The sequence below is a fragment of the Lemur catta genome, chromosome 3 (assembly GCF_020740605.2).
Source record: "Lemur catta isolate mLemCat1 chromosome 3, mLemCat1.pri, whole genome shotgun sequence".
NCBI lineage: Eukaryota > Metazoa > Chordata > Mammalia > Primates > Lemuridae > Lemur > Lemur catta.
The window spans coordinates 27782323-27803585 of NC_059130.1; the positions used below are offsets into that span (position 1 = coordinate 27782323).

Here is a 21263-nt window from a genome sequence, read left to right on the forward strand (position 1 = left end):
GATAAAAATAAAATTCTATGGCTGCATACCATGTATCCAAAATAAAAATAATAATAAAAAAAGAAAACTCTAGGAATAAATTCCATCCCAAATATTAGAATCTTTGAGCTTTCAACATTTTAAAATCAGACCCCACTTCATACTTGCCTTTACTCAGGATAACACTATAAACAGGTCACTAGTGATAATACACCTGAAGTGTCCAGTTTCTTTTCTTCGTTTACAAAAACCAACATCATGAAGTAAGAAAGATAAAGATCAGCAGTGGATCTAACCCTTCAATCAATCAACAGTAGGAAATATCTTAATCCAAATTTAACAGAACTGATATTAACAGATCCAGAAGACAAGCTTTGTTCCTTGGAAGCAAAATGACAAGACTTCCTGAATAGGAATCAAGTTAAGACAAACACCACTTATCACCAATAATAAATTAATGAAATAATCTCCAATCCTCTTTTAATCTCAAAGGAGATGGTAACTCTGAACACATTTCATGCCCTTGAATTAGTCAAATATTCTGTCACTCCTCAAGGATGTTTAAGAAAACTAAGTTTATTTCATTTTACTCCTAACAGTAGGCCCTGAGAATGGGATTGTGGTACCTTTAAAGGTAACCCCCCTACTCTGTGCAGGTGAAAGTCTACTAATAAATTCTAAATTCATTAAGCAAAATCTAAATGTATTGAATAAATCACCTTCACCCTTAAAACAGAGACATGAGATGAAGAGGAAGACAAGTGACCCATTAGAGCAGAAAAAAAACCACTTAGCAAAGAAACTTAAGTCTTATTTTTTTGGTTTTTTTGTTTTTTTTTTTTGAGATAGGGTCTTGCTTGGTTGCTCAGGCTGGAATGCAGTGGAGCAATCACAGCTCACTGCAGCCTTGAACTCCTGGGCTCAAGTGATCCTCCTGCCTCAGCTGCCTGAGTAGCTGGGACTCCAGGAACACACCGCCATGCCTGGCTAATTTTTTTTTTTTTTTTGAAACAGAGTCTTGCTTTGTTGTTGCCCAGGCTAGAATGAGTGCCGTGGCGTCAGCCTAGCTCACAGCAACCTCAGAGTCCTCGGCTTAAGCAATCCTACTGCCTCAGCCTCCCGAGTAGCTGGGAATACAGGCATGCACCACTATGCCCAGCTAATTTTTTCTATATATATTTTTAGTTGGCCAGATAATTTCTTTCTATTTTTAGTAGAGATGGGGTCTCACTCTTGCTCAGGCTGGTCTCAAACTCCTGACCTCGAGCAATCCACCCGTCTCGGCCTCCCAGAGTGCTAGCATTACAGGCGTGAGCCACCGCACCCGGCCTGCCTGGCTAATTTTTAAAAAATTTTTGGTAGAGACAGGAATCTCACTAGGTTGCCCATGCTGGTCTCAAACTCCTGGCCTTAAGCAATCCTCCTGCCTCGGCCTTCCAAAGTGCTGGGATTACAGGTGAGAGCCACCACGCCCAGCCAAATCTAAGTCTTACAAGGAATTTGGTCATATGTGTCTTAAGATCCCTGTTCACTGAAAACAGTATGACCCAGCTGATGTGGAAATGTTTGGCTCTCTGACACTGCCAATTCCAAATTCAACTACAAACTCTACATATTCCTTACTCCTGAAGTTGCCCAAGATTTTAAAACATCATAATGATGAGACATCAATTTGTCAGCCAGGCACAGTGTCCCAGCTACTCAGGAGACTGAGGCTGGAGTAGTGCTTGAGCCCAGTAGTTCAGGGATACAGTGAGCTGTAACAGTGCCCATGAATAGCCACTACAGTCTGGGCAACACAGCAGATTAAAAAACAAACAAAAAAAAAAACCAGGTTGGGCATGTGGCTCATGCCTGTAATCCTAGCACTTTGGAAGTCTGAGTTGGGAGGACTGCTTGAGGGCAGGAGTTCAAGACCAGCCTGAGCACCAGAGAGACCCCTTCTCTAAAAAATACAGAAAAAATGAGTTGGGCGTGGTGGCGCATGCCTTGACCCAGCTATTGGGCTGGGGAGGGCATAAGGATAGCTTGAGCCCAGGAGTTTGAGGTTGCAGTTGAGCAATGATGATACCACTACACTCTAGCCCCAGCAACAAAACAAGACTCTGTCTCCAAAAAAAAAAAAAAAAAAACCAACCATACCTCCTTTTTCGAATAGTGACATAGCCGACAATCAAAATCCAAAGTTATTTGCTTTTGGCAGGGTGCGGTGGCTCACGCCCAAAATCCTAGCACTCTGGGAGGCCAAGGTGGGAGGACCACTTGAGGTCAGGAGTTCAAGACCGGCCCAGGCAAGAGCGAGACACCGTCTCTAGTAAAAATAGAAAGAAATTAGCTGGACAATTAAAAATATATAGAAAAAATTAGCCAGGCATGGTGGCGCATGCCTGTAGTCCCAGCTACTTGGGAGGCTGAGGCAGGATTGCTTAAACCCACGAGTTTGAGGTTGCTGGGAGCTAGGCTGATGCCACGGCACTCTAGCCAGAGCAAAAGAGGGAGACTCTGTCTCAAAAAAAAAAAAAAAAGTTATTTGCTTTTTAGAAAGGGATTGCTAATAAGGTACAGAAGTGTTCCCAAAGGCACTTGAAGACAGACAGTTCTCATTCCTGGCCACATTACTCTCAAGTTTAGATTTAAATTCAGTTGTTTTAGAAACTCTTACAGCTTGTTGGTGTGAATGTAAATTGTTACAAGTATTTGGAGGATAATTTAACAACACCTAACAAAATTTTAAAGGTACATCCCCTTTGGCTCAGTAATTACATTTCTAGAAATTTAACTTTTTATTTTTTTGAGACAGAGTCTCACTGTGTTGTCCAGGCTAGAGTGCCGTGGTGTCAGCCTAGCTCACAGCAACTTCAAACTCCTGGGCTCAAGTGATCCTCTTGTCTCAACCTCCCGAGTAGCCGGGACTACAGGTGTGCACCACCATGCCTGGCTAATTTTTTTTTTTCTATTTTTAGTAGAGACGGGGTCTCACTCTTGCTCAGGCTGGTCTCGAACTCCTGAGCTCAACTGATCCTCCTGGTCTCCCCTTGGTCACCTTGGTCTCCCAGAATGCTAGGATTACAGGGGTGAGTCACCTCGCCTGGCCAAAATTTTAACTACAAGTATACTTAAATGTGTAAAGATGTATGTAAGATGTTTCAGTGAACAATAGTTATCATAACACACATACACAAATTGGAAACATCCTAAACATCCCTCAGAAAGGGACAGATTAAGTAAATTAAGTTATATCCATACAATGAAACATACAACCACTAAAACAATGACATACATGTGTCATATGTATACATATATACATACAAACACATACAGAGATTAGGAGTACAGTATGAAGCTTAAGAATTTAAGCTTAAGAGTCAGACTTGCGGATTCTATATTCCAGCTCTTGTACTTATTAGATATATGACCTCAGGCAAAGATTTTAACCTCTGTGCCTCAGTTTTTCCATCTACAAAGTGGGAATAATAACAGCATCTACCTTTAGAATATTGTGAGGATTAAACTAATTAACTTAAAATGCTTAGAATAGTGCCTGACACATAGGCAGCTCCCAAAATGTTAATCATTATTAAAAGGATAACCAAGGCATTAAGCAGGTAAGGGCAAGAGAAGTTGGGATAGACACAAATCAATGAAATAAATGAAGTTTTGAAAGCAGAATTTTCAGGATTTGGTAAGCCTATCATACTTGAACACAAGTTGTAAAAAGTGCTGTTCCTACTATACTTAAGAGGCACTTGTTCCTAATATGCTAGTTACCTAATTTATAAATATAATATATCTAGTATTATAGTTATTTTAATACATGTCCTCTCCACTAACTACATCATCTTAGCAGTGGTCCCCAACCTTTTTGGCACCAGAGACCAGTTTCATGGAAGACAATTTTTTTAAGGGGAAGGGGGAAGTGGAGCTCAGGCTGGGATCAGTTGTAAATACAGATGAAGCTTCCCTCACTAGCCCACAGCTCACCTCCTGCTGTGTGCCCCACCCCCACCCTAAGTTTCATGGAAGACAATTTTTCCACAGGCGGGTGGTGGTGGAGCTCTGCAGCCTGGGCCTGGTCCTGTCCCTAACTGGCCACAGACGGGTACCAGTCCATGGCCCTGGGGTTGGGGATAGCAGTTCTTGAGAACTGAGGTTGTGTCATTTATCTTCATATCCTCTACAACATCTGTGTTTATCTTTTACACAGTAGGCATACAACAAATATTCTATGAATATATGAAGTGGTCAGGCCTTTTCAGTTTCCCACAATCAGCAGATTTAAAGGCCGGGCACGGTGGCTCATGCCTGTAATCCTAGGACTCTGGGAGGCCAAGGTGGGAGGACAGCTTGAACTCAAGAGTTCGAGACCAGCCTGAGCAAGAGCGAGAACCCGTCTCTACTAAAATTAGAAAAAATTAGCCAGGTGTGGTGGCTCGCACCTGTAGTCCCAGCTACTTGAGAGGCAGAAGGATCGCTTGAGCCCAGGAGATTGAGGTTGCTGTGAGCTAGGCTGAAGCCATGGCACTCGCCCAGGCAACAGAGTGAGACTCTGCCTTAAAACAAACAAACAAACAAAAACAGACTTAAGTGGATATAAAGTAAACAGTTCTGACAGATGGGACAAAAGACCAGATTCAAGTTTTCTCTTTATCAGAGTGATTAACTGTCAGAGCCTTGGATTTTCTGACATAGTTTGGGAGTTAGGACTACAAATAAGGTTATAAAACAGATTTCCCAAAGTAGGCAATAAGCATTCCTAAATTTAAGTTTAATAACCTAGAAGTATTTAAATTGTTCAATGCTGAGAATAATAGCAATGAAAGTCAATAAAGAGCAGATTTGTAGGCAACAGGAAAAGTACACAGTCAATTTCCATAACAGGACCTATTACCATAAGCCTATAATAGTCCTTCCCAATAAAGTTCTAATATTCATGAAGGAGATTTTCACCCCTAAAAATTTCTTTAAAGGATAAGTAAGGTCTCCGTGTACAGATTTGAAAAAAACTCCCCTATTGTTATGTGAAAAAAGGCAAGATGCGGAAAACTATGCTACCTTTTATATAAAAAGAAAAACTAAGAATAAACTCATATTTGCTTGTATATGTATAAAAGAAACTCTGAAATGACAGAAAATAAAGGATGAACAGTGATAGGATTTAAAACTAGGTAGGTGAAAGATAATGATGAGAAACTTTTCACTTTATATTTAATTTTTAAAACTTTGAACCAAACTTTTAAAAATAAAAATCAGTGTTCCAACCATAATAAAATGGTTCATTTACAAAAGCAAAGATGTTTGAAGTAATATTAATTCTAATAAAGAAAAAGACAGTGATCCAAGGAGCTGGGTAAAATAAGAACTATGATTAGAGTCAGCTGCCCAATTGTTATAACAGAATGCCATTCAGATTTTTAGCCCAATATAAAAAACTGTGTGAACAGAAAAATCCACTCTAAAATTCATATGTCATGTCAAGGGAGCCCAAATAGTCAAAACAATCTTGGTAAAAAAGAACAAAGGACTCATACTTCCTTATTTCAAAGCTTACTACAGAACTGTAATAATCAAAACAGTGTGGTACTGGCATAAAGACAGACATATAGACCAGTGAAATAGAATAGAGAGCCCAGAAATAAACCCTTGCAGCATATGTGGTCAAATGATTTTTGACAAGAGTGCCAAGACCACTCAACGGAGAAAGGACAGTCTTCAACAAATGGTGCTGGGGGTCTGGGTCTGGTGGCTCACTCCAGTAATCCTAGTACTCTGCGAGGCTGAGGAGGGAGGATCACTTGGGGTCAGAATTTCGAGACCAGCCTAAACAAGAGTGAGACCCCTGTCTTTACTAAAAACAGAAAAAATTAGCCAGGTGTGGTGGTGTGCACCTATAGTCCCAGCTACTCAGCAGGCAGAAGCAGGAGGAGCCCTTGAGCCCAGGAATTTGAGGTTGCTTTGAGCTAGGCTGATGCCATGACACTGTAGCCCGGGCAACAGAGCAAGACTCTGTTTCAAAAAAAAAAAAACGGTGCTGGGAAAATTGCATATACACAGGCAATTAAATGAAGATGGGCCCTTTTCTTATCTAACACCATATACAAAAATGAACATAAAATGGATAAATGACTAAATATAAGAGCTAAAACCAGGCTGGGCGCGGTGGCTCACACCTGTAATCCTAGCACTCTGGGAGGCCGAGGCAGGTGGATCGCTCTAGGTCAGGAGTTCAAGACCAGCCGGAGCAACAGCGAGACCCCATCTCTACTAAAAATAGAAAGAAATTATCTGGCCAACTAAAAATATATATAGAAAAAATTAGCCGGGCATGGTAGCACATGCCTGTAGTCCCAGCTACTAGGGAGGCTGAGGCAATAGGATCGCTTGAGCCCAGGAGTTTGAGGTTGCTGTGAGCTAGGCTGACGCCATGGCACTTTAGCCCAGGCAACAGAGCGAGAGTCTGTCTCAAAAAAAAAAAAAAAGAGCTAAAACCATGAAATTCAGGAAAAAAAGAGGAAAAGCTTCATAATGTTGGATTTGGCAATGATTTCTTGAACACAAAAAGCACAAGCAAAAAAAGAAAAAAACAGATTAATTGGACTTTATCAAAATTAAAAATTTTTGTGCAAAGGATACTATAAACAGAGTGAAAGAACAATCCATAGAATGGGAGAAAATATTTGCAAATTATATCATGGATAAGGGATTAAAATCTAGAACATATAAAGAATTCCTACAACTCAGCCACAAAAGAAAACCTAATTAGAAACCGAGCAAAGGATTTAAATTGACATTTTATTTTACTGCTAAACATCGTACAATTGAATCTATTGCACTGAATAAACATTTTTCCAAAGAAAATATACAAATGGCTAATTAGCACCTGAAAAGATACTCAACATCACAAATCTTAGGGAAATGCAAATCAAAACCACAATGAGGGGGCCATCCTAGCACTTTGGGAAGCCTAGGTGAGAGGATCACTTGAGCCCAGGAGTTCCAGTCCAGCCTGGGCAATATTGAGACCTCTTCTCTACAAAAAGATAAGACAATTAGCCAAGTATGGTGGTGCAGTCTATAGTCCTAGCTACTTGAGGGATAAGGCAGGAGGACTGCTTGAGCCCAACAGTTTGAGGGTTCCAGTGAGCTATGATGATGTCACTGCACTGTAGCCTGGGCAACAAAGCAAGACCCTACCTCAAAAACAAGAAGAAAAAGAAAAAGAAACGAGCTACCACTTCACACCCATTAGAATGATTATTACAAAAAACAAACGAATGAGGGCACGGTGGCTCACGCAGATAATCCTAGCACTCTGGGAGGCCCAAACAGGCGGATCATTTGAGCTCAGCCTGAGCAAAAGTAAGACCCTGTCTCTACTAAAAAAAATAGAAAGAAATTAGCTGGACAACTAAAAATATATAAAGAAAAAAAATCAGTGGGGCATGGTGGCACATACTTGGGAGGCTCAGGCAGTAGGACTGTTTGAGCCCAGGAGTTTGAGGTTGCTGTGAGCCAGGCTGACGCCACAGCACTCTAGCCCAGGCAACAGAGTGAGACTCTGTCTCAAAAAAAAACACAAAAAAACCAAATGAACTAAAACAGAAAACAAGTATAGGCCAGGATGTGGAGAAATTAGAACCCTCGTGCATGTGGTACAGTCACAGCAGAAAACAGTATGACAGTTCCTGAAATACAGAATTACCATGATCAAGTAATTCCAATTCTGGATATATGCCCAAAGAATTGAAACCAGAGACCCAAGCAGATATCTGCACACCCATGTTCATAGCAGCATTTATTCACAATAGCCAAAGGTGTAAACAATCTAGATGTCCACCAACAGGTGAACAAAACGGGGTATATACGCACAAGGGAATATTACTCAGCCTCAAAAAGCAATGAAATTCTGACGCATGCTGCAACAGGGATAAACCTTGAAGATATCTTATGCTAAGTAAAGTAAGCCAGACACTAAAGGACAAACATTGTACAATTCTATTTATATGCAGCAGTCATCAAATTCATAAAATCAGAAAGTAGAATGGTGGTTGTCAGGGGAACAGGGGAGAATGGCAGTTATTGTTTAATGGATACAGAGTTTCAATTTGGGAAGATGAAAAAGTTTAGGAGGTAGACAGTGGTATAGGTTGCATAACAATGTGAATATACTTAATGCCAATGAACTGTATACTTTAAAATAGTTAAAATGGTCAGTTTCATATACAATTTACCCCCCCCACACACAAACCTATGTGTCAGGTTTACCATTATATATATATATATATATATTTTTTTTTTTTTTGAGACAGAGTCTCACTTTATTCCCTGGGCTAGAGTGAGTGCCGTGGCATCAGCCTTGCTCACAGCAACCTCAAACTCCTGGGCTTAAACGATCCTACTGTCTCAGCCTCCCCAGTAGCTGGGACTACAGGCACGCACCACCATGCCCGGCTAATTTTTTCTATATAGATTTTTTTAGTTGGCCATATAATTTCTTTCTATTTTTAGTAGAGACGGGGACTCGCTCTTGCTCAGGCTGGTCTCGAACTCCTGACCTCGAGCGATCCACCCACCTCGGCCTCCCAGAGGGCTAGGATTACAGGTGTGAGCCACCACACCCGGCCTCCCATTATAAGAACTAACATTTACCGAACAGTTAAAATCTGCCAGGCACAAAGAAGTTAAATAAAAGATCTTACAACTGAGTAAGTGGTAGAACAGAAATCTGAACCCAAGACTCTTAGCTCCAGAGCTATACTTTCAGTCGTTATAGTGCTACTGCAGAAATTGGCTTTTTCAGTATTATTTCAAATTTTATAAAACTGACAGGTATTACTTTCATAGTTATAAAAATGTTACATGTACAGACATGTAAATTTTCTAAAATACTACCTGCGTAAAAATGAACAAGGGTTTCATGGTGATTTGGTAAGCTACTAGTCATTTTCACACAGAGGTTAGAGGACCACTTGTCTATGGTACCCAACTTACAATGGTTCAACTTACAATTTTCAACTTTACGATGGTGCGATGGCAACACACATTGAGTAGAAACTGCACTTTGAGTACCCATACAACCATTCTGGTTTTCACTTTCAGCACAGTATTCAGTAAGTTACAGAAGATAGTCAACACTTTACTATAAAATAGGCTTTGTGTTAGATGGTTCTGCCCAACTATAGGCTAATGTAAGTGTTTTGAATACCTTTAAGGTAGGCTAGGTTAAGCTATGATGTTTAGTAGGTTAGGAGTATTAAACGCATTTTTGACTTTACTGTATTTTCAACTTAGTTTATTGGGACATAACCCCATAAGTCAAGGAGCATCTGTATATAGTACAATGAAAGGCCTTCCCTACAGGTGAGAAGGTAGACCAATACATCTCTAAAATATTTTGATTCATAGAACCTTTAAGTCTCAGTGAGAAATTAAAGTATATTCCCTAGAATAAAGTGAAGAAAGAACAAAAGTTATTCTAGTTTAACCAAAGGAGGAAAGATTTCAAGAAATTAGATAAAATATACACTAAGAATACCACTGATACTAGACTATTTTCTCATATCCAGCCACAACAATTCAATTTATGAACAACACTAAGAACGGTTGGTTCTTTAAAAGAGAGCAGGAGAGATACACATACTGACAAAGCTTTTCAGAATACCCAACAAAATAAAGAGCAAATGTGGCACAGTCTAGGCAGCTCACAGGAGATGTACTAAGCAGCACATCAACAAAAATTAACAAAATTAAAATGCCAACTTCCGAAAGCTTCCTCACTTAATGCATAAACCTATAAAATAATGGGTAAAAATCTCACTGTCTTCCTCTAATACTGCCCTATATCACAACAGTACCCCTTATTCATCAGTCCTTGCACACCTTCAACCCAACTGAACCCAGAACACAAAAGTCACACATAACTACAGATATCTTAAGTTTTATTTATTTTTTAGAGACAGGGTCTTGCTGTCACCCATGCTGAGTGCAGTGGTGCCATCATAGTTCACAACCACCTCAAACTCGCAGGCTCCAGCAATTCTCCAGCCTCAGCCTCCCGAGTAGCTGGTGCTACAGGCACACACCACCACACGCAGCTAACTTTTTTATATTTTTTGTAGAGATGAGTTCTCAGTATGTTGCCCAGGCTTGTCTGGAACTCTTGGCCTAAAGCGATCCTCTTCCTTTGGCCTCTCAAAGTGATGGGATTACAGACATTAAGGCACCAAGCCCAGCCAAGTTTTATTTTTTGAGACAACTTTATCATATCATGTTTTACTCCTTCCTGTAAATATTATCAGGTACTCAGACAGCTAGAATAGAAGGTTTAAATTGGAAATAAAGAAGGCCCAGATTCTACTCTGCTACGACATCTACCACTCTATATTTGACAAAATTAGGAACTTACAATTTAACACCAGATAGACTTCAATGCCTTCATAGTAAAAAGTCATGCAACTAAAATGGCTCACTCATAATAGGTGGTACCTATATATGCACAGTAATCCATTAGATCTCAAATAAATTTTTACCACTATTTATAATAGAAAGTTTATATTCCTTTGAATTCTCAAGTTTCTTCAAACATGCATTTGGTATTTCCAAATGCTCTTGTTGACTGCAAAACACAATTATAAAAGATCCTTTTCTAGTCACCCATATTCCTTGAAAGATTTCACTTCAGTATTAATGCATTACACAGAATTCAACTGAGGAACAGCTCTCCAAGCAGAAAATGAAGAGTTAAAAATGCGGGCTAATGAAAACTTAAGATTCGACTTTAGTGCAATAAAAGATCCACTTTCTAGTTTCTATTCATCCAGAATAAAAACATCTGAATTTAAAATATTCTAAAAAAGCAAAACTTTCACATTCTCAATGCATTCAGGTAAGGAACTGAGTATTCTTTACCACTTGAATTGTAAAATAAGAGAAGAATGGTATCAGAGTAACACAAATTCATTCATGGACACAATTACTATAGGACAAATTCTAGTACATGGAAAAAATGTCATGCTATTCACATCAAACTCCCATAGAACCTAATAGTTTAATATTCCAAGGGTCTTGTAGCCAACTTGTCCATGGCAGTAGCAACACACACAACTGTTTCAACTCCTCTGAGAGCAACATAATCTAGCCAAATGTTAAAGAGTGATTGGAAAACTGCCCCTTCCCTCCAAAAAATGTCAAACAATGTTACCCTATTGGGGAAGTCTTTTCAACGTTTTTCGCTGGTAGATAAAAGTTTCATACGGCTAGCTACAAGTTTGAAATGGTGAACACCATTCAGGTAACCTTTACACCTTTAAAAGACGAAAGACAAGGCCAGGCGCGGTGGCTCATGCTTGTAATTCTAGCACTCCTGGAGGCTGAGAAGGGAGGATTGCTTGAACTCAGGAGTTTAAGACCAGCCTGAGCAAGAGTGAGACCCCGTCTCTACTAAACACAGAAAAATTAGTCAGGCATTGTGTGTGCCTGTAATCCCAGCTAGTTGGGAGGCTGAGGCAGGAGGATCGCTTGAGCCCAGGAGTTTGAGGTTGCAGTGAGCTATGATGACGCCACAAATCTTTACCTAGGGCAAAAACACAAGACTCTGTCTCAAAAAAAGGGGGGGGGGACAAATTTCTTAAAGTTTGTTTTAATTTTGAGACTAACATATCAATCTTTAAAGGACTGGGGGTGGGAGAATCAAAGGTATTGTTTCTTCTCTCCTGATCCCCAGGTCTGTCTGCATACCTCGTAGAAGAGAAGTGACAGCAGGATTTACAGCATTCTTAGTGTGATACTACCTATCTTTACAGAAAGGAAAAATATTTTGCTCCTGGCTCAAGGGTTTTTGTTCACTCCCAAAGTTGAAACTGTATTCTCCTGTTTCTAGCCTGTTAGATGAAAGGTGGGGGCAGCAGCTCAGTTATAGCTCATCTCCTAGGAATACAATAAAGTTGAAGGCTACATTGGTTGAGCTATACCACTTGCCTTATAAGATTAACGGGGGGAAAAAATGGCAGTCCCCATACCACTGAAGTTTCTAAAAACTACCTAGCCTAATGCCCCCATACTAGTTCTCTAGAAAACCAGCACATAAAACCAATCAGTTCCCGAATTTCAGAGCAATAACATCAGAGGAACTACAGGGAAGCAGAATAACAAAGTGTAGTATTCTCAAAGCATTCAGTGAGACCACTAGTACCATAACATGCTCTTTTCAAGGTCAAATCATTTTGAGAAACTCTGAATCCTTTAGTCATCTTGTTACCACTCCCACTATATAACGTATGTGAATGAGACATATAGGTAAGGTCTCAGGGAAGTCATCCTGTAAAGAAATCTGTCTTAACCGAGAACTTTTCTAAATCCTATTTGACCACATAACTTTTTTCACAAGACCTATTAATACTGAGGGAACTGACTGGGCATGGTGGCTCACGGCTGTAATCCTAGCACTCTGGGAGGCCAAGGCAGGTGGATCATTTGAGCTCAGGAGTTCGAGACCAGCCTGAGCTAGAGCAAGACCCCCTCTCCACTAAAATCAGAAAGAGATTAGCTGGACAATTAAAATTATATAGAAAAAATTTGGCCGGGCACGGTGGCTCACGCCTATAATCCTAGCACTCTGGGAGGCCGAGGCGGGCGGATTGTTTGAGCTCAGGAGTTTGAGACCAGCCTGAGCAAGAGCGAGACCTCGTCTCTACTAAAAATAGAAAGAAATTATACGGACAGCTAAAAACATATATATATGGAAAAAAACTAGCCGGGCATGGCGGTACATGCCTGTAGTCCCAGCTACTCGGGAGGCTGAGGCAGGAGGATTGCTCGAGCCCAGGAGTTTGAGGTTGCTGTGAGCTGACGCCACGGGACTCTAGCCCAGGTAACAGAATGAGACTCTGTCTCAAAAAAAAAAAAAAAAATTAGCCGGGCATGGTGGTGTGTGCTTGTAGTCCCAGCTACTAGGGAGGCTGAGGCAGGAGGATTGCTTGAGCCCAGGAGTTTGAGGTTGCTGTGAGCTAGGCTGACACCATGGCACTCTAGCAACAGAGAGAGACTCTGTCTCAAAAAAAAAAAAAAAAATACCGAGGGAACCATTGCTTAAAAAAAAGAAAGAAAGAAAAACAAAAAGAAACACTAGAAATACTAGCAGAATAGTTAAGATCATAACTTTTTGATTCAGGCAGAGTTGTTCAAATAATGTTATATTCACAACTTTTTTAAATCTGTGAGATTCCAGCAAAATGACAACCTCCCTAGGAAATGAGTTTTCTCATCTGTAAAATGGGTATATCTCCCTCACAGGGTTACTGTAAGAATTAGAATAATACAAAGCCTTACACAAAAAGTGCTCAACAAATGGGTTTACATCACATTTTTAAAATTCCTTTTAAGTTCTAAAGTTGCAAAAATGTAAATTTTTTTAATAAGAGAAAAAATTATAGAATCAAGACAGAATTCTTGAGAACTTTCTAGAATTCTGTAATCTTTTTTAACACATTGGAATACAGGGAAAGCCTTTAAATCTGTCACATTTAAGATGATATACAGGAGTACATGACACCTACTGATGAAAATATAGATGAACAGAACACACACTATAGAAGACCAGTTATGGCTTCAGTGACAAAAAAAGGGCCTTTAACAATATGTGCAAGGAAAAAAATAAGTCAAAAGTTGTGAGGAAAGTGCAGCTTGTATCATTACATAATAATTAACAATTACACAATGCTTTACACTTTATAAAACACCTTTACAAGCATAATCATATTTGATCGACACAGAAACCTAGTGAAATAGATAAAGCAGTTATTGATCCTCATTTTTTTTTTCCGAGATAGAGTCTCGCTTTGTTGCCGAGGCTACAGTGTCATAGTGTCAGTGTAGCTCACAGCAACCTCAAACTCCTGGGCTCAAGCCATCCTCCTGCCTCAGTCTCCCCAGTAGCTGAAACTACAGATGCATGCTACCACATCTGGCTAATTTTTCTGCTTTTGGTAGAGATGAGGCCTCCCTCTTGCTCAGGCTGGTCTCAAACTCCTGAGCTCAAGCAATCCTCCTGCCTCGGCTTCTTAGAGTGCTAGGATTACACGCATGAGCCACTGTACCTGCCCTGACCCTCATTTCTAAGTTGAGGAAACTAAGGCTCAGAGACTTCAAGTGACTCAACCAAGGTCACACAGATGGTAAATGGCAAACCCAAGATTCCAACCTTTTTCTGCTCCCAGAACATAACATAAGGGGCATCTTCTAAATTTATGCAGCATTTTCTCAACTCACAGGAGTGGTCATTTATTCAACAAATATATTTTTAATATCTTTTAGGTGACAGGCACCATGGTAGGCACTAGAGATACAATGGCAAAAAGACAAGTATCTTTTTGCTTTTATGATGCTTATAGACCACAGGAGGGTTAGCAGGCCAAATTTATAAATATAATGAGAACAAAGAAGAAAATGTATCTAAGTTTCTTTTGGAAAGTCAGGGAAGGTTTCCCAGAGGAAGTAGCATTTGAGATGAGATTTGGAAGCTCATCTGGGAACTAAAAGAACTGTATTTGCTCATGTATTAACTACAAGGTAGAGAAGTAAGGCTGAATAGGAAGGCAAACGCCAAGATCATAAAGGGCCTTGAATACTATGCAAAGTTTACATTCTGTCTTTTAATAATTGGAAACTATTGAATACTTTTAAGAAGGGGAAGAAGAATAATCAAGTATCTGTTAGACCATTTTGAAGACAATATGACAGAGATTAAAAGGAAACAAGACTAAAAACAGAACTGTGAGAGATCACGGAAATATTCCAAGTAAGAGTTGTTGTGGGCCTGAATTAGGAAACCGGGAGCACAGATACGGAAGAAGCTACAGATTCAGAAATACTTAGAAAACGGCTGGGTATGGTGGCTCACACCTGTAATCCTAGCACTCTGGGAGGCCAACACAGGAGGATCAATTGAGGTCAGGAGTTAGAGACCAGCATGAGCAAGAGAGAGACCCCCATCTCTACCAAAAATAGAAAAATTAGCCGGACGTGGTGGTACATGCTGTAGTCCCAGCTGCTCAGGAGACTGAGGCAGGAGGATCGCTTGAGCCCAGGAGTTTGAGGTTGCAGTGAGCCATGATGACACTACAGTACTCTAACCGGGGTGACAGAGTGAGACTGTCTCAAAAACAAACAAAACAAAACAAAAAACCCAAAATAACCAAGACCAGAAATATTTAGAAAGTAATAGAGAAGTGACAATGATGCTCACATTTCTGGCTTATATGACTCAATGAATCACAGAAGGAGAGGAGAAGAAAAGATGTTAGGAATGTTGAGTCTGAAGTACCAGTTGGAAACAAAGGGCTGGAGTTTAGGAGAGGTGTAATAATATATGTGAATATACATGAGTCTTTCTTAATAATCACGTGTTATTTACCATTTCAATGGGAAGAGAATAATTTTAACATTATTTGTATAAATGCTTTAAAGTTCACAAAACATTTTAAGAACCCATGTTATGCTTATCACATCTTTGGTTATAAACAAACATGAGGTTAGAAAGACAGGTTATTTTTACTCTTATTTGATCAACAAATATTTATTGAGTATTAACTATATGCCAGACACTGTGCTAGCACAGTGTACTAAACAAATTACCAAAATAAATCCATACCTTCAAAGACCTTATATCATAGGGAGGGAACCAAGAAGCAATAAATTTAACAAATAAGTATGTTATAAAGTTTTAAGTGCTATGGTAAAGAAAACAGAGCAGAGAAAGATGAATAGGCAAGAAGCATGGAGGCTAAAGGTACAATTTTTAAAGAAAGGAAGGATAAAGCCTCATTGAAAAAGTAAATTTAAGCAACAACTTGAGGGAGGTGAGGCAATTAGCCATTTGTATTATCTCTATGGGGAAGACTAGCTATTTTCCCACTAGAGGGAATAGCTGGTGCAAAGGTCCTAAGATAAAGAGTGTGACTGATGTATTCAAGGAACAAGTCGGTGTGGCTGGAATGGAGTGAACAAGGGAGAAGATGACAGCAGATCAAAAAGGGAAGAGGTGAGGGAGGGCAGACCATGTAAAACCTCAGAAGCTACTGTAAGGGCTGGCTTTCACTCAGAGAGAAATGGGAATTCAAAAATTAGGAGGCTTACCCAAAGTCATTTAGCTAATAAATCACAAAGCAAGAATTTGACCCAAGACTTCTAGACTCTCTCTACACCTGTGTCCCACTATTCCAATCTGTCATTTATTGGTCTACACTCTCCTTTCCAGAAGTCTGAATTTAAATACCCTCAAAAAGCTAACCTAATAAATACCTTCTCGGTAAGTGATGCACAAGCCCTCCAGTTACCATGTGCAATCCCTTTCAATCATAATGGGAATTTGTTAATCCTGGTGTCTAATCTAAATCCTACTAACATTCCAGCTTTTATTTTGGAAGATTACAAATTCCACTTTCCCTTGAAATGAGACAAGACCAAGAAAGCCTTGATCAGGAGATTTAAAGTATGACTTTCGGCTTCAGGTAACAGTAACCTGAATTATTTTTAAAAATGTATACTAGCCAGGTATGAAAAACAAGAGAATGTCTCAGAAATATGGAATTACTGTTGTTTCCTTTAATTTCCTTAGTAGTTTACTGGTTGGTATTAATAACGATTAAGTTCACATGTTGTCAAAGACCTTTCTGCAATTACTATGACTCTTTGAGGTCTAGAATTTGTCCATTTCATACTTCAAAAAGTAACAAAATGTGTTCTTATTAATCTGTTGCTTTTGGTTCTATAACCCTAAACTGTTGATAGCTTCTTGCCAGTTGATGGCAACTTAAGGCAATGGCAAAGGTTAGGGGATTAAACCTCAAACTCCTGGGCTCAAGCGATCCTTCTGCCTCAGCTTCCTGAGTAGCTGGGACTACAGGTGTGAGCCACCACACCCAGCTAATTTTTTGTTTCTATTTTTAGTTGTGCGGCTAATTTTTTTTTCTTTCTATTTTTAGTAGACATGGGGTCTTGCTCTAGCTCAGGCTGGTCTCGAACTCCTGAGCTCAAGCAATCCTCCTGCCTCGGCCTCCCAGAGTGCTAGGATTACAGGCATGAGCCACTACGCCCGGCCAATTTTGAGGGAGATTCCAAACATTACTGAGCCACCATTTAAGAAGTATCTCAGACAAGTTAAGCCCTAATGACCCTGGGTCACTCCCTTCCTACTGGATGAACTCAAGCTGTATTGGAATATTTCATATATCCACAAAAGGAGAAGGCAAAAGACGGAACATGAGGAGGGGTCCATTTCAAATCAGACCTATTCTTTAGAGGCTTCCATCACTACTAAGAGGCTCCTGCTTCATGGATTCTGGAGCCACCAAAATCCCCAACCACTATCTACAGACAAAGCTTCACAGAGATTACTGAGGATAAACCAAACAGTATGGCTAACAGAAGCTCTTTCCCCCAAAGCCAGTCCTTTTCAAGAGAAATTGAACTTCCTTATGTATCTTTTCCCAGGCTTAGCGAACAGCAGGAGAACTGCAACTTTGTGTGGCATTGTCTGATAGGTTGGATTTTCCCCAACCAAGAGGTGGACAGCTTTACACCAGAGCCTAGATTTATAGTCAATCTGGGTGTGTGTCTTTTTATTTTTTTTCCTTTCCCTTCAAACTACCTCAGAAAATGCCTGGCTATTGTGCCTTGATATGTAATGATGCAGGGCTTTAAGTACTGTAAAGATCAGAAAAAGAAAGTCCCTCAGTCCCAGTTATGGCTCAAATCTTATAATTTCTCTGGCAGTTGTTTTAAACAACCAAAGCTAGTTTGGCTTTTCTAAATGAGCTAAGCAACATGAGCCTTCTGAGCTAAGTGCAGAGGGGCTGCTTGTCAGTATGACTCCCAATGGGGTGGCTAACACGGAATATGCTCCAGAGTCCAGAAACCAGGACAGCACAGCTGCTGTTTTCCTACACATGCACCTCCAGCTTGGTGGGTGGGGGAGGAAAGGAAGGATCAGTAAATCGAAATAAGAGGTTTGCTTTATACACAACATACAAGACTCACTACTTAAAGTTAGGATGAATCCAGAGGTCCCAGTATATGATTAAGATATCTTTATTGGGCCTGGTGTGGTGGCTCATGCCTCTAATCCGAGCACTCGGGGAGGCTGAGGCAGGAAGATCACTTGAAGCCCAGAGTTTGAGACCAGCTGGACAACATAGGGAGACCCCATCTCTACAAAAAATAAAAAAATTAGCTGGGCATGGTAGCACATGCCTATAGTCCCAGCTACTCAGGAAGCTGGAGCAGGAGGGTCACTTGAACCTAGGCATTGGAGGTTGCAGTTAGCTATGATAACACCACTATAGTCTATCTAACCCTGGCAATAGAGACCCTGCCTCCTAGAGGAAGGAAAAGGAAAAAGAAAGATACCTTTATTGACACACTGACACCTCTTCCACCTTGCTGTTCTCTAACCAAAACCCAACCTAGAGGTCCAGCCTGGCCCAGCTGGCCAAAAAGAAAAAAGGGGGAGCAGGGTGGGGAGAACCCCCAAAAAGTTACTTTTAAGGCTGTGATGTTCAGAACAAACTCCTCACACCTCCCTCTCTCAACACCCTGTGGCCCTATGCTAAACACAACAATAAAAGTTACTGTCAGAACTTAGATTTGAAGGGCTGAACCTGGTTAACATTGTTCCCAGACAAGTATTTGAATGCAGCCTCTATTTAGACCCTATTTGGACTGCCTCTAAACAGGAAGTTAATACACATCACACACAGTCAAGAAAGGCAAACCACAGTGTCATAAAGATGGATGCTGCTGTCAACTACAAATCACTCTCACCTCATGGAGAGTGTTCTCAAGCGAGAAATAATAGGCAGGACAAAAGTCTATAAAGCCTCACCTCCTCTCAAACTGGGTCACTCGGCCTACAGGTCCAGCCTTATGATTCCCGCTGATTAATACTTACTTACCTTGTTCCATGATGACTATCACTACCACTAGAGCAAAAACTATATTCCTCTAAAAACTGAAGACAGTCCTACCAGATTAGTACTCCCATTAACTAACTACTCACACAACCTATCTGCTTAAGGAGTCCAAGGAAAGCCTATCCTTGACCCAGCTCATCCCCCAACAGCCAGGGACTAGAAATCTGTCACCAAAAAGCAGCACCATTTCCGACAGGTGGAGCCTTCCCTCAAAATATACTGAACCCCTCCACAGTACCTCCAGAAGTAGCCTCCTTCCCAGCCAAGTACTGACAGAAATGCTACTCTATTACAATATTCTATCAAGACTGCTCCAGCACCAACAATATGAATCCAAGAGATTATCAGACTTTAAGGAAGAGTTTAGGTCAGAATATCCAAGAAAGTGCAATAAAGTTAGCACTAAACTCCCAAACAGGTTAATCTCCAACAACCTACAGACACCAGGCTGCTGCCAGAAAACATCGAAGTCATATGCACTAGAAAGGAGACTGGATGGCTGGAGGAAAGAGGTGGGAGGGAAGCTTTCTTTTTACTTTGTATCATATGTGTGCATTGTCTATTCAAAATATACATTTTTAGAAAAGAAAATGTCCTAAAAACTACAAAAGCATCTCCAACAGATCCGTTAAACCTGCTTTTACTCCATCAGCTACAAGACCAAATCCCTTTTTTATAGTCCGGTCAGAAAGCACTACTCTTTCTCTTTCCTGAAATATATTAAGTACCCCCCCACCTCTCTCTCACATACACACCCTCCAAATAATCATCTATCAGAAATGAGAAAACGGTTCTCAGGAGGATACCTGATTGTCCAGAGAACAGCGGAGGAAAAGGTTGATAGCTAGCTCAGTTAGCATCCACATGCCACCCACCATTAAAGCCTCCATCTCCACCTCAGTGCCAGCCCTGTGAGCTAACATCTCGTGTTTGCAAGAAGTTGATGCTGGGGAAGAATCCAAAGAGGATACCATGCCTTTATGAAGGGGGAAAGCTGTCCCGGGCCCGCAAATGGCACCTAAACCTCTGCACTCGCAGGAGTGGCTAGCTCCTTAGCGTAATTGAGAACAGAGAGGCCAAAAGTACTCTAAGTCCCGGTTTGGTTAGGGAAGGGTAAGTTCTATAGACCCTCAGGCACTTAACTAAAAGACAAATCCAGTTGTCCCAGAAGCCCAGCTGAGAAAAGAGGTGATTTATTCTCTATAGAAGATAGGTACCCACACACAGGATGAGACAATTCCCTTCACAGGAGAGCGAGGGAACCGTGAACGAAAAAATAAAGGGGTAAGGTTCTGCGCTCCTGATCCCTTTCCCTAAATAAAGGTAATTATCTCGAGCTTCCTTCACCCTTGAGGATCCCCCATTTGTCCCGTCCACCGGCAAACACAAGACTAAGAGCAGGGAGCGGCCCCCGCACCCTAAGGGCACCACTGGGGGTGGAGAGAGTTAAAAAAGGGGGGGCGCGCTAGAGAGGAAAGGACGGGAGCATGGCGGGCATGAGGCAGTGAGTGAAAGCGGGGATGGCGGGGGAAACGGGGCGTGAGGGAGGGGAGAAAGAGTAAAACGAGAAGAAATGAAGGGACACGAGCTGGGGGCGCGCAAGGCCGAAGTGAAAGACCGGGGCGCGCGCGCGGATGGGGGGGAGGGGATGAGGTGAAGGGGGAGCGCGAGGCGGGGGCGCGCGGTGCCGGGTGGGGGGAGGGGGACGCAAGGCGGGGGCGCGCGGGCGGGCGTCGGCTCGCGGGCGCTTCCCCTCCCCCCGCCCCTCCACCTTTCCCTTCCCCCACCTCCGCCACCACCGCCTCCTCCCAGCCTCCCTCCCTTCCTCGCTCCTCACCGCCCCCGGGCGGGCGGGCGGCCAGACTGGCCTAGGCCAAAGCTCCTCACCTGGCGGTGGCGGTGTAACTCCCGGCTAGCTCGCCTCCTCAGGAGGCGGCGGAGGCGTCGAAAAAGGAAGAGGCGACGGCACAGTGGGCTCCGGACCCCGCTGAAGGGACTAGGGGCGGGGGTGGGGGAGGGGGGCGGGCCGGACCGGGGCGGGCGGGCGGAGCAGACACTGCGGTACAGACGGGGGCAGCGGCGGCGGCGGCGGCTGCACCGGCGGCGGCGGCACCACACAAACAAGGACGCTGATTGGGCAGCTGCCAAGCGCCTCGGCCCCGCCTTACCCACACGCCACGACGCCCATTGGGCGGCCTGAACCGGCCACCCCGCCCTCTTCTTCTCGGCCATACCAATAGAAGACAGGATGCCGGGACTTCATCCCACCTTTGAAGAGTGAGTGGCTGGAGCAGTGGTGATTGGCGTGCTTTAACACCAATC

At 41.8% G+C, this 21263-nt stretch overlaps 1 protein-coding gene across 3 annotated transcripts in view; it reads right to left on the reverse strand.

Annotated features, from left to right (window-relative positions):
• The window catches only part of GATAD2B (GATA zinc finger domain containing 2B), a 92688-nt gene extending 71616 nt beyond the window's left edge, over positions 1–21072 (reverse strand). For 2 of the 3 annotated variants that reach the window (XM_045545138.1, XM_045545134.1), the window contains exon 1: positions 20829–20949. The gene's annotated coding sequence lies outside the window, so the exon portion shown is untranslated. Of the gene's footprint in view, positions 1–20828 lie in introns of all 3 variants that reach the window. The other variant, XM_045545135.1, reaches the window with a different exon arrangement.
• Positions 21073–21263: the final 191 nt, after the last annotated feature.